General features: G+C 33.9%; 1 protein-coding gene across 2 annotated transcripts in view; it reads left to right on the top strand.

The window, feature by feature from the left end:
- Positions 1–13,482, top strand: part of CDC73 (cell division cycle 73) — a 111,243-nt gene that overhangs the window by 43,584 nt on the left and 54,177 nt on the right. The gene's annotated exons all lie outside the window — the stretch shown is intronic.

Here is a 13,482-nt window from a genome sequence, read left to right on the forward strand (position 1 = left end):
AATGTCATCAGTACTTGTTAGCTTAAGATTGTAACTTACTATTTTTCTTAAACCATCACTTTCTATTAAAAAACAAAAATAAAAAATTAAATAAATAAATAATAAATAATACATTTTTAAAAACTCCATCACTTTCTAATTCTAAGATGTGCTAGTTTGATCAGACTAATTTTCTAAGCCCGGGCAGTTGATAATAATGGCAGATTGTTTTTTTTTCTTTGAAATGAGTGCTGTTAGACAAAGGAGTGCATACTCATAAGATATGAATAGTGCCAAAGCTGTTTTTATTTATTTATTTATTTATTTATTTATTTATTAAAAAGATTTTATTTATTTATTCGACAGAGATGGAGACAGCCAGCGAGAGAGGGAACACAAGCAGGGGGAGTGGGAGAGGAAGAAGCAGGCTCACAGCAGAGGAGCCTGACGTGGGGCTCGATCCCATAACGCCGGGATCACGCCCTGAGTTAAAGGCAGACGCTTAACCGCTGTGCCACCCAGGCGCCCCATGCCAAAGCTGTTTTTAAAAATGCTGCTGTCTTCCCTGAATGTTGTGGGGGGAAATCGTAGTAAGCTCTCACCCTCATGAAGTCAGATGACCTAGGTAGTCAAGGATATCATCAGACTGGGGAAAGGGGCATCTTTCTTGATTTGTTCTTCAAACAGCAGTGCTTCTTTGTAAATTTGTTTTTCCCTTCTGGGAACTTCTTTTTGTAAAGCAATCAGTGAGCCCCCTCCCCCCCTTAATTGTGAGAAATTTCAAACATAAATATAATTAGAGAAAATAGCATATGATTTTTTCTATCTGCCCATCACACAGATTTCTCTACTTATTTTTATTTTTTTAAGATTTATTTTTATTTTTATTTATTTGACAGAGAGAGACAGTGAGAGAGGGAACACAAGCAAGGGGAGTGTGAGAGGGAGAAGCAGGCTTCCTGCTGAACAGGGAGCCTGATGCAGGGCTCGTTCCTAGGACTGTGGGATCATGACCTGAGCTGAAGGCAGACGCTTAACGGCTGAGCCACCCAGGTGCCCCTCTATAATTATTTTTAAACCACTCTTCATCTGTTCTACATCTCCCTTTTTTCCTGAAGTATTTTAAGTATTGTAAAGCAAAACCCAGACACTGTTCCTGCATACTTTACACTTTTAAAAAATACTGAATTCTTTAGCCACAGAGGCATTATTGCATATTGCCAAAGAAAATAATTTATCCTCTTACACCCAATTCATTTTCCTTTTTCTTTGATTTTTTTTTGAAAAATACTTTTTGTAGTTCATTCATTGGAAATAGGGCCCAAACAGGCACCAAAAGTTGCATTTAGTTGTTAGGAATAGTGTTTTGGGTTTTTTTTCTATACATTAGAGGTTATAGTCTTTTTTTTGTGCTATGGACCCATTTGGTGGACTAGTGAATCCTATGAACCTATATGAGTTCTCTCTCTCAATAATTTTTTTAAAAGATTTTGTTTATTTATTTATTTGATTGATTGATTTTGATTGATTTGAGACCCGAGTGAGCGGCAGTAGGGGGAGGAGCAGAGGAAGAGGGACATCATAGCAGTGAGCATGGGGCCCTACATGGGGCTTAATCTCACGACCCTGAGATCATGACCTGAGCCGAAATCAAAAGCCAGAAGCTTAACCGACTGAGCCACCCAGGCTCCCCTGAATAATATATTAATGTATAAAATAAAATACATAAGATAAAGAAGACCGATTGTATTGAAAGCAAATTATCAAGAGACTTTAAAAATACAAATTTATGACATGGTAATTTGTGCTTCTCTACTAATGCATTATATAACAAGATCTAGTGACTAATAAATGCCGGAATTTTAACGTGTATTGAGTGTACACAGTATTTCAAGATATCTGTAACAGTTGTAATGTGATATCAAAACACCTGATTTCTTTCAGTGACAACGCCATGCTGTGGTTTAAGGACTTGTTAATTTCTGTTAGAGGTTGGTGAAAGTAAAATTGTGATTTTATTTTTTCCCCATTCAGATTAAGGAACCACAACCCCCTGCTCTATAGTAAAGGTTTTAAGAAAGGTCCTGGCCGCAATTCCGTTTTACTGTTTATTTTCTGGTTTTCTGCAAACTTGTCAAATTCCTGGCCTTTGCAGTTCTATTTGTCTCATTCATTCTTCCTCTTGCTCTTAGTAAAACTGGCTTCTCATAATTCAGATCTTAGTTCAGAGGTCACTTTCTCAGGAAGACTTCCAGGTGTTTTCTGGTAATCTTGTTTTATTCGTTTATCTTGACGATTTTCTTTCAATATGAGGATCTAAAGGTAGGAACCACATCTTTCTTGCTTTCTAGTGTATCCCTGGTTCTGGGAACAGAGTACCTGGTACAGAGTTGTTGCTTGAAAAGTATTTATTAAACTAATGAATGTTTCCTAAGCTCATACTATACATTGTAGTTTTGGTTACTTTCCATTCTTTCATATGTCTGCAGAGTAGTAGTTAAAATTTATTATTGTTGATGCTTTAGTAATATGTTGACCCTTAGTTCCACTTTGCAGTCCTTTTATATATTTCTTAATGGCCCTTTACTATGTCTTCCTTGGTCAATCAGGATCTCATACAGTGTTTTTTCTCTCTATAAACATGACATCATTATCTCCTCAGTGCCCAGGCCAGGATTTTAGGCATTATCCTTGCCACCTGTTTCCCTCTCCTTTACCTCCAATATCTAGGCATCATGAAGTTCTGTTGACTTACTTCATAACATCTCTGGAATTCTTTATCTCCATATCACTACCATACTTCTGCTCCAAACTATTTTTATATCTTCCTAGGATTATGCAGTAGTCTCATAATTGTTCTTCTCCTGTCACTGATATGTCTTTTCAGTGTGTTCTTCACGTCGTAGCCACTGTGCATCAAAAACAGTCAAGATAGAGGCCATTAGACATGATCTAGCCTCAACTTTTTTTCTTTTATCCAAATATTGCTGTATTTTCAGTGGTTTTCTTTTACTCTTAGGATGAAAGACCATAATTCTTAACATGCGCTGTATGTGGTTTTACCTGTTCCCCCCCCTTTTTTAACCTTTCTAACATCAGCTCTTAATAATCTTTCTCTTTTTATCTTTGTTTTTTTTCCATCCGTAGGGCTGTTGTACCTGTTGTTCCTTCTTCCTTGAATTGTTCCCTCTTTGCCTGATTAATATCTAATATCTCTTAGACATCAGCTTTAACATTCCTCACAGAAGGCTCTCCGACCCTAGGCAACACAGAGTAGGTCAGATCCCCTGTTAAATACTTGTGAAGCATTGTGTATTTTTCCTGAATGACAGCACAGTTGTCCTTTCATTTTTATGAAGATTTGATAAATGTTCTTTTTTTTTTTCTGTCAAAGGAGTATTATCTCAACAACTTAATAAGATTGTTATTGTCCATTGTTGTATCTATAGCTTATGACTCAATGCCTAGGCTATCAAGTAAGTGAATGGACTTATGGATGTTTCTTCAACTCTAAAGAGGACTGGGCTGGAGAATTTTATTAGCCTAATGTTGGAGTTCTAGAATTTAACGTGGTCAAATTGGTTTGTTTGGGAAATCATGCCCAGCAATTTCATTTGTATTGAATTTATTATTGAGGAAAGTTAACTTTCTTGATCTTAGGCATCATAATCCCTGGTTAGAAATGCACTGATATGCAGTCCTTTAAAACATGTGGCTGTTGGTAAGCTTGATCATCAGCACTTTCACCATTGCTTCTCTGTTTATGATTAAGTTTTAATAGGCAGTTTGTAAATCCATTTCTATATAGTCCAAGATGATTGAGAGGGATTTAAAGTTTGTATAACTGATTTTAGTTATTATCTCTAGAATACTTGTACTTTCTTTTTGGATTGATTTGTATTGAAATCAGTGAATGAGGCTTATCACTATAGAGAAAAATTGATTTGACACCCTAAAAAGGTTTCCTTTCAAATAAGATAAAAATGCTGTAAGCCAAAAAGGTAGGGTGGTTTTATTGAGTCAGATTTCAACTCACTGTTTATAGTCTAGGATTCGTTGTTGTTGTGTATTGTTTTTAAAGTTAATCCTGAGGAAGAATGAGGTAATTTATAGAATAAAGTAGGAGGCACAGATGGGATCAGAAGATTGGGCAGAGAGATTATTAGCAATGAAGAGACCCATTTGTGGATCTTGTAGCTGGCCAAGGATTTTAGGGATTTTGGTCTTTATCCTAAGGACATTGGGAAGCCTTTGAAGCACTGGAATGATGTGAATAGCTTTTTGTTTTGAAAGTACCATTCTCGCTATAGAATGGGAAAAGGATTGCATGGATTTTAGGAAACCAATTGTGAAGGTATTGCAGGGTCAAGTGAGAGATACTCATGTGAACTACTAGAGGAGTAAGATGAAGAAAAGTGGATGGATTCCATTAGGAATCCAGGTTTTGGGGATAGATATGGTGATAACAAGAGAAGGAAGTGGCAAGGGTGACTTTTGGTATTCTCATGTGGCCACTGACTGGGGATAGCCATTAATCGAGACATGAAATGATAAAAAGGTATTAAAATTAGACATGAGAGGAGATAACTTGAGTTTAAACATACTGTTAAATGTAGGTGTACTTACAGACACTCAGATCATATAAATAGTGTAAATTTTATTGCTTATGAAGTTTGATTTAAAAATTCATTTTATTTTTGTAAAAATTATCTTAATTTTACCCAGCTATTAGATTTCTCTCTTCACAGTAGAGGAGTCATTTATTCTCTTCTCTCAAACCTACCAGGAAGAAGGTTGTAGTTGTGTTTTGTTTGTTTTTTGTTTTTGTTTGTTTTTTAGCTTGTCAGGAGACAGATTTTTGGTAAAGGAATACAACTTTAAATAGAATGTGAAATGGTATAGTCCTGTCCTCCCTGTTCATTAGTTTCTAAGGTCAGACGGCGTTTTACAGTGTATCAGGCTCAGGCAGTCAGTTTTTGTGGTTACTTTCCAGATGTGTTGGCTCTCCTTCATGGTGGTATGACTTTAGGAAACAAAGTCCCAAATCCTATTTCCCTGACCTCTCCTCAGTAATAAGGTATTTATAGCAACATAGTCTCAGTCGTATTGTTTAAAGGTTTATTTATTTTAGAGAGGGGAAGAGGGGCAGAGGGAGAGGAAGAAAATTCTCAAGCAGACTCCCTGCTGAGAGCAGAGCCCTATGCGGGGCTAAATCCCAGGACCCTGAGATTACGACCTGAGCTGAAATCAAGAGTCGGAAGCTTAACTGACTGAGCCACCCACCCTTCCCTCAGCTCGCTTTCTTTAACAGAGAAGTTGTTCTTGTACCCCTTTGCATTCCTGATTTGTTCAGGTGGCAGAACACATAGAGGGCATGGTCTTACAGAGCATAATGGAATCATCATAGGAGCTAAAAACAACTTTATTACTTCAAAATTTGCTGGTGGTAGGATTTCTGTCAGTTAGGATTCTTTGGTTACAAGCAAAAATTGAAGCAAAGAAAAAAGTATTGGGGAAAAAGAAGTATTGGAAAATTATGGGCAAGCTCATAAAATCAGAGAACCAAGTGGTAGAAGAAATGGGAACCATAGCAGCTCTGGGGATCTGGGTAACAAGAATTGATGGATAGGGGCGCCTGGGTGGCACAGCGGTTAAGCGTCTGCCTTAGGCTCAGGGCGTGATCCCGGCGTTATGGGATCGAGCCCCACATCAGGCTCCTCCGCTATGAGCCTGCTTCTTCCTCTCCCACTCCCCCTGCTTGTGTTCCCTCTCTCACTGGCTGTCGCTATCTCTGTCGAATAAATAAACAAAATCTTTAAAAAAAAAAAAAAAGAATTGATGGATAATTTCTTCAGGGTACTGAAGTTTAAGTGACTTAGCTACAATCATTTTCTCTGTGTGTGTGTGCATGCCTGAGTGTGTGTGTATGTTTGTTTCCCTCAGGATTCAAATTACTAGAAGAGAGGGTCTTTGATATCTTAGCTTGACCTGTGCAAGGCAGGCTACCTTGATTGCAAGTCTTCCTCGAACTTTCTAAATTGAGGGTGGAAGGTTTCCATAGGAAATCTGCTACTAGGAATTTTCTAGAATTTTTTAAAGATCATTCTTTTTTTATGAGTTTACCATCTTCAGTGGATGGAACTCCAGTTTTCTATAGGAGTAGAGTTTAAAAATAACTATACACAGTAGCAACTCAAATCTGGTATTCTCAGTTACAACCTTTTTCTTTTTAATGCTTAATTAGCAGCTCCTCTTTAGTCTGTGCTCTGCGCGTTTATGTCCATCCTAAGCCAGAGCTTTTGTAAGCTTGGTACTTATAAAGATGGTTCTCTCTTTTCCCCTTGTTGAGGCATAATGGTTATCCAGATCTGAGTCTATTGTTTTTTTTCTTCTTTAATGCTCAGAGTTCCCCATAATTCTCTCACTTATCATCTTATCCCCCCATTTCCTACCAAAGTCATGTATGTGTATGTGTGTGTGTGTCTGTGTGTAAAACCAACCTGTATTCATTATTTACTTTTACCCTTTTTATGGTGATATCCTTGAGATAAATAATCTTTGTTCTTTCTCAGAAAGTTTGCTTTTCCACACCTATTCTAGTGAAGATTGTATAAACACAGGCTTATAGGATAATCAGTAGAAAGGATTTTCTTAAACAGTTCAATTCATAGCATTTCCTCATATTAGCATAATTTCTTGTTTGCTCTAATATTTCAGTAAAAATTTCAGAGTGAGAATACTAATATTACTGTTTACTGTAAGCTGGTTGGATGCAATTATTTTTTCCTTAGACTGTATCCCACGGTGGGGGCCGGGTAGTCCCAGTACGTTGTAGTGTACCTTGGTTTATTTAACCAGGCCCATATGGATGGACATTTAGGTTGTTTCTGTCCTCTGCTATTTACAAGTCATGCCCCAATGATTAGCTTTATGCTTGCTTTATCTCATATTGTTATCACTGTATTTTGGGAAGAGATTCCTGGATGTAGAATTGATAAGTAAAGGGTAAATGCTTCTGTACTTTTGCAGGATGTTAACCAAATTCTCCCCCATTAGGAGTTGTACCATTTTTGTTTCCATAGTATGTATGAATGTGCCTGTTGTCCTACAGGTCTATCAAAAGAGTAAAATGTCAGACTTAACTTTTGTTACCTTGACAGGTGAGTAATGTTTTCTTAGTGGTTTTTTTATGCATTCCCAGTGATATGATGATGATTAAGGGTCATATCGTTTCTTTCTCTGTCAACTAATATTTTCCCCCATTTTTCTATCAGAATGTTGGTCTTTTCCACCTCCTTTTTCGATCTCTGTATCTTTCCAATATATTGAGGATATTAAACTCTTACAGGTTACAACTATCTTTTCTCAGATTGTCATTTGTTTTCTGATTTTGTTGATGTTGATTTTATTGCCATGGAAAAGTTTCTTTCAAAATCTTTTGTAATCACATTTATAAATCTCTTACTGCTTCTGGGTTTTGTCGTATTTAGGGAAGTTAACTCTTCTCCCAAATTATAAAGGAATTCACTTTTTCCCACTATAGAACTAGTTTGTTTCATTATTTACATTTAGATCTTTGATCTGGTTGGAAATTATTATAATATATGGTTGAAGAACAGATCTGATTCTTTTTTCTTATAACTGTCCAAGTACCCAAACATCATTTATTAAAATTAGACCATATCTTACCAGGTTATCGTCATAGTGTCTGTACCTAGCAGATTGTAGGCTCTCAAAATATTTGAATAATTGAAAAAAGTATCTCAGACATCTTCTGGTCCAGTCATTTTATTAAAGTTTTGATTATTGTCTATACTTCTAAAAAGTTCTTTAAAAATGTTTAAAATGTATTAGAGTAGCTTCAGTGAACATGTGCTAACAGTGTAAGATGTATAGTACAAACTTTGATATGATGTTCATTAGCTTGTTACTGGCCATTTTTCCTTAATTTTAAACCTGGAAAGATTAAAGAATACAGAAAAATAGGAAGAAGAAAAATACCCATTATTCCATTTTCCAGAAATCACGTTTATTTTTTAACATTTATTTTCTGTGTTTTTTTGGTGGGGGTGGGGGAAGATGTGTATTGTTGTAGATTATGAACCATACTACATTGTTTTGTTTTGGGGGTTTTTGTTCTATTTTGTTTTGTTTTGCTTTGCTTCATAAAGCATATGAGTGTTTTTCTATTATTAAATTGTCTTTGAATTCAAGTTTTGAATGACTGTAATATTCCATTATATAACTAGCACAGTTTGTTTAATATCTCTTTTGGAAATTTAAAAGTTTTTTCCATGATCGATTATGGCCTTATAATAGATTTTTAATTGTGGATTAATGGCTCAAAATGTCTTGGGTTTTTTGTCTTCTGGGTTTTGTTTTTTTTGGTTAAAATTTTTTAAGTTGCTTTTCAGAAAGTCTGTGCCAATTTACACTGCCTCTGGTGGGGAGCTTTCTCATTTTCATTACCTGCGTAGACTATTTTAAAAGATATCTTCCAGTTTAATAAAGATGGGACATAGTTTCTAAGTGTGTTTATATGACTACTGGTAAGGCCGAATATGTTTTACTTAATGGATGATTATTGATTGTGATTTAGTTATGGCTTATGGCCAGAAATCTTTTGGAATATTGATGTTTTCTTACTTGTAAGAATTCTTTATATATCAAAACTATTTTCTTACTTGTAAGAGTTCTTTTTATATCAGGACTCTTGTCCTACTGTCAGTTACTGTAAATATTTTCTCAATTTACAGTTTGCCTTTTGTCTTTTAATTTTATGGCTAAAGTTAATTTTATGTAGAGGTTAGTATTATTTATCTTTTTCTTCCTTGATTTCTTTCTCTGTTTAATTTGTTTTTTATTCTTCGATCAATAAAATTGTCCCCATAGTCTCCCATTAAAGTGCTTAACAATATCTGGCACATGGTAGGTTTGATAAATATTAGTACAGTATATATTGTACTTACTTTGCTCCACCTGGAATTTATTTTTGTAATAGTAGGACTTGACTTGAATCTTAAGCATTAAAGCCTAGACATCACCTAGTTTCTCTGTTTAATAATGGGAGAATATTAAATTCTAATGTGCTCATGATGTCAGGTTACTATAAATGTTAGGGTCTCTTTCAGGTCTAATTTTTTTTTCTTGATTGAACTACCTAATTATTATGCCAGTATAAACCAAAATTATTGTTGCTTTATAGTAAATTCTTTGTGAGCATTTTGAATATTTTCTTAGCTACTGATACCTTTTTTCCAAATTGTCTTTATAATCATATCATGATTTCCATCCACACACACTAAAAACTTTAAGAAATATTCATTAAGTTTGGATTGGGCTTATACTGACCCTGTATATTACAGCAGTTTTTTCCCCTAGAATATTTAGAAAATGTAGCTGGAAAAAACATGTTAACTGGGGGAAGAATGGCCATTTTTGAAAGTAGGTAATCTTGGTAACTAAAAAAAGCGGTCTGTTCTTACATTGTCAGAATTTTTATACCTCTCAGTAAAAGTTTAGTTTTCTCCATAGAAGTCCTTACTTGTTGTGATCATTCCTTATTTTTAAATTGTTGCTTTTGTGGATTAATTTTTTTACCATCTGTATTGTATAATGGCTTATGTATTATATATATTATATGTATTGTATATAATATATATTATGTGTAAAACTCTTGGATTACTATTTTAATCTTGCTTTTGACTGATTATCTGTGTTCCTTTTATTCTTTGAGTTGATCTGTTGAGTGAATATATGTATTTTTCTATTTTCTGTAGTTACATTTCAGTTTAAGAATCATTAAGATAGTTCTCAATGAAAAAAACAAAAAAACATTGGCCTCTTTTCAAATGAACTTTGTCAGGGTATCTTTTCATAAAAAACATGAAAGTGCAGTTGTATTAAAGTGAGGGCAGGACTCCAGAACACTGCTCTCCTGGTTTTACTACTTACTACTGAGATACCTGAGGAAATTAGTTTGAAAACTATTGTTAAACCATAAAACAATGTTTAGTTATGGGTTCATTGAACATTTTTATTTCTTTTCTTAATTTTGTCTGATAATAAGTAGATTTTGGCTATGGCTTATGGTAATGTTTTCTAGTTTTAATTTTCTGATAGTATTTGTTTTTTAACTCATAAGTGGAAACAGTTTTTTTAAATTCCTTTAAATTATTGTGTTTATAATGTGTTTTCATTAACTAGTTTCAAGCCTTCAATATGTTAGAAAATTCTCATTGCCATCAGAATCTCATGTTAATTCTTGTTATCTATATTCTAATACGTGTTTTTAATAGCATTTTAGTTATGACAGACACCTTAATCAGTTTTATTCTATTGTATAAATTTGTATTTTAAACATTTACTTAAAAACTCAAAAAGGCGTAAATTCAAGATTTTGCATATTAGTTTCCTGTTTAGTATTTTTTTATGATGCTCTTGACCTATTTTTTCAGAGTTTAGGATACTGACGATAGTGAGATATTTACATTTAGAATCTGTAAGATTCAGTCGGAAGTTGAAATAATTAGATTAATAAACAGTGAGGCAATTCCTATAGCTCCAGGTTTCCTTTAGCTCAGATATTTGCACTGGTAAAGGGAGAGAAAACAATTCCTATAGATACAGAAGTGTTTTTCTTCCTCTTCTCACATTATTGTACTTGAAAGTAATAAGATTTATAGTTATATCATGCTTAGAGGAGGGTGTGTTTGTGTGTGTTGATGAAGTGCAGGGCAGGTTTCTTCCTAAAACTCAACATGTCGCTTTTTAGTATTTGTGTGCATTACCTGTCTTCTGAGAGTAATGTTTAAGTGATAAACTGATATTCTATGAGGTATATTAGAAATGTATGCATAGTAGCAATAATCTCTTGTCTTCTTAAACCTATGTTAATTTAATAGATTTTGTAGTTAAGCAGTAAAAAATGGAAAAACAAACCCAAAACCTAAAATCAGCTAGGTAAAAGGATTTTACCACCTCATCCCAAAACAGTAGGTGACTAAACCTGTAGGGTGAGTAAATACAGTGTTACTTTTGTTTGTTAGAAATGATCCAGTTGTGCTTCGGATAGCCCTCTTTTTATAATTTCTAACTGCAACATGCCTGTTGTTTACAGATGTATCTTAGTGCCCAAAGAAGCAAGAGATAAGCAATAATGCTTTGAGTTTTCTAAGGTTTTGCCCACCAGATGTAAACAATTGAAATGGAGAAGAAAAAATAACAGAGTGATCAGATTTCCTCTCTTTTCCCTTATCTTTGTTTGCACCTAACATCAGGTGCCCCTCCAGTGTAAGAAAATGATTATGAAGCCTTCTTTGGCAAAAGATGAAGAATAATCAGAGAATAGTGGAATAGAGGACAGGCCATTTTTGCTTAGCTCTTCAGACCTTATAGCAGGTGTCATATGTGAAATATATAGCAGAATAACATAGTGGTTGAGAACATGGTCTTTAAAGATGGAACTCTGCTACTTTTTACTAGCTGTGTGATCTTAGCTGTTTAGCTTCTTGCATGAGTCTTCCTTTCCCATCTCTTAGTGTTATTTTTAAGGATTCTATGAGAGCATGTATATAAAGTGGTTCAAACATAGTACCAGCCATATAGTGTATGGTCTATCAATAAATAGTTCCTGCTGCCATTGTTGCTATTATTTTTATAGGGGTTTTTGGTTAATAGATGTCAGTAAGATTCCAGTTGAGATTATATGATTCTGCTGTATACTAAGAGGTGAGAAATTTAAATTATTTCCTTGAATTAGAATTTCATCACCTATAATCTTGATCAAAACAAACTAGCATAACTATTAAAAGTTTTGGTGTTTTTATCCCTTAAAATATTTATTAACACTTTGAGCAAAAAGATTACATAGTTGTTGTTCCTGAATCTTTTTCTTTGACCAAATGCAGTGCAAATATAATTTAAAATCATATTTTTATGTATAATAAAAAATCATATAGTACTGGGCATGAATAAGGCACAGTTAACAGTAGGTAAGTCAACATACTTGGTGAGATGTTGAGGTATCATAATATAAAAATTCATATTTTCTGAAGAATTAATCTTACATATTGAGAGTGAAGAGACAAAAATAAATTAATAGAATATTTATTTTAAAATAAAGATTTTCAGCAGTCGTAGGAAACTTTACTATTTGATCCAGTGTTCTTTGAGAATGCAGTGTTATCAGCTTACTATCAGTTCTTAAGATAGTATTCTCAGGGATGTTGAAATGATTTGACATTGATGTCTGAGCTGGGAGAAATTTAGTTATCTGTTAAGAATTCTGTTTTTCATAAGTCAACTGTTTAAACTTGAATTTTTCCAGAAGGAAAATACTATCGTTTAAAGATCCTACACTGTAATGATAATTTAGGCAAATAGTGTTTGGGTTCTGTCTGGGTATATACCTGTGCATGCATACATGCATACACATACACCCCCCCTTTTTTTTAACTTCTGAAGTATAAATGAATTACTCTACATTGAAGGGAGAATGACTTTTGTCTCTCATCAAACTTATCTAATTTGGTATTATCCTCCTATGTGTGACTTTTATGTAGTAACTTTGGCATTTAGTAATTTTAGTCTTTTTATAATCTTATAGAATAAATTAAGTGAAAAATGAACTTAACCAAGAGCTGGGGGTGTTATGCAGCTTGACTTTCAAAATTACTCTATGTAGAATAGAATACTTAGATTACTAAATTGAAAATGAGAGATAAATTCAGTATAAATAGAATTCAATATATTAAATAATGAGTACTTAAATAGTTTCTGTGATTCTGAACTTTAACAATTATAAAAATTCTGTTTTGGTACACTGTCTCTTCAGAATAGAATCAAAAATAAAAATGGTCATTAGAATTAGGATAAGTAATATCTTCATTAGATTTAAGTTTTACATACTTGTATGAAATAAAAACACTTTTAAACTTAGCAGGTTTCTATTCTTGATTTTAAAATTTGTAATGGAGCCAAACAAAATTACTGTGAAAATATTTGTACTGTAACACTCAGTAAAGATTTTTTTACCTTTTTTTTTTATTAAAAGCTTGGTAAAAGTGCATTGTATACATTTGTCATCCTAGAATCAAGTGTTCATCAAACATTTGTAGTTTTCCCCATCCCTCCCAAAAAAGGTTTGAAATTGGTGACGCAGAATAGTTGTCATCTACCAAATTAAAAACTGCAGGTTTGTAAACTTGGCACTCTGAGAAAGAAGTAGGTGCCATAAAATGATTAAGTATTGGCATGTGTATACCTGCTGTCAGGAAATAAACTTCCCATATGTTGCAGTTTGGCAGACATGCATCTTAAAAATGTATTGAATGAAACTCCTGCTGCACTCTTTATCCTGTATCTTTTTTCAACAGTACATTCTCTTTTTGCCTGTAATTACTTTTGCTTCCGTTAGAGGAACATGATAAATTTTTACAGATATCCTTGAAGTTAAGTGGTAGTAGTCCTTAAGAGTGCAGTAACTGATCTAATACAATAACT

Source organism: Ursus americanus, chromosome 2 (genome assembly GCF_024610735.1).
Source record: "Ursus americanus isolate L20-20 chromosome 2, mUrsAme1.1.p, whole genome shotgun sequence".
Lineage (NCBI taxonomy): Eukaryota > Metazoa > Chordata > Mammalia > Carnivora > Ursidae > Ursus > Ursus americanus.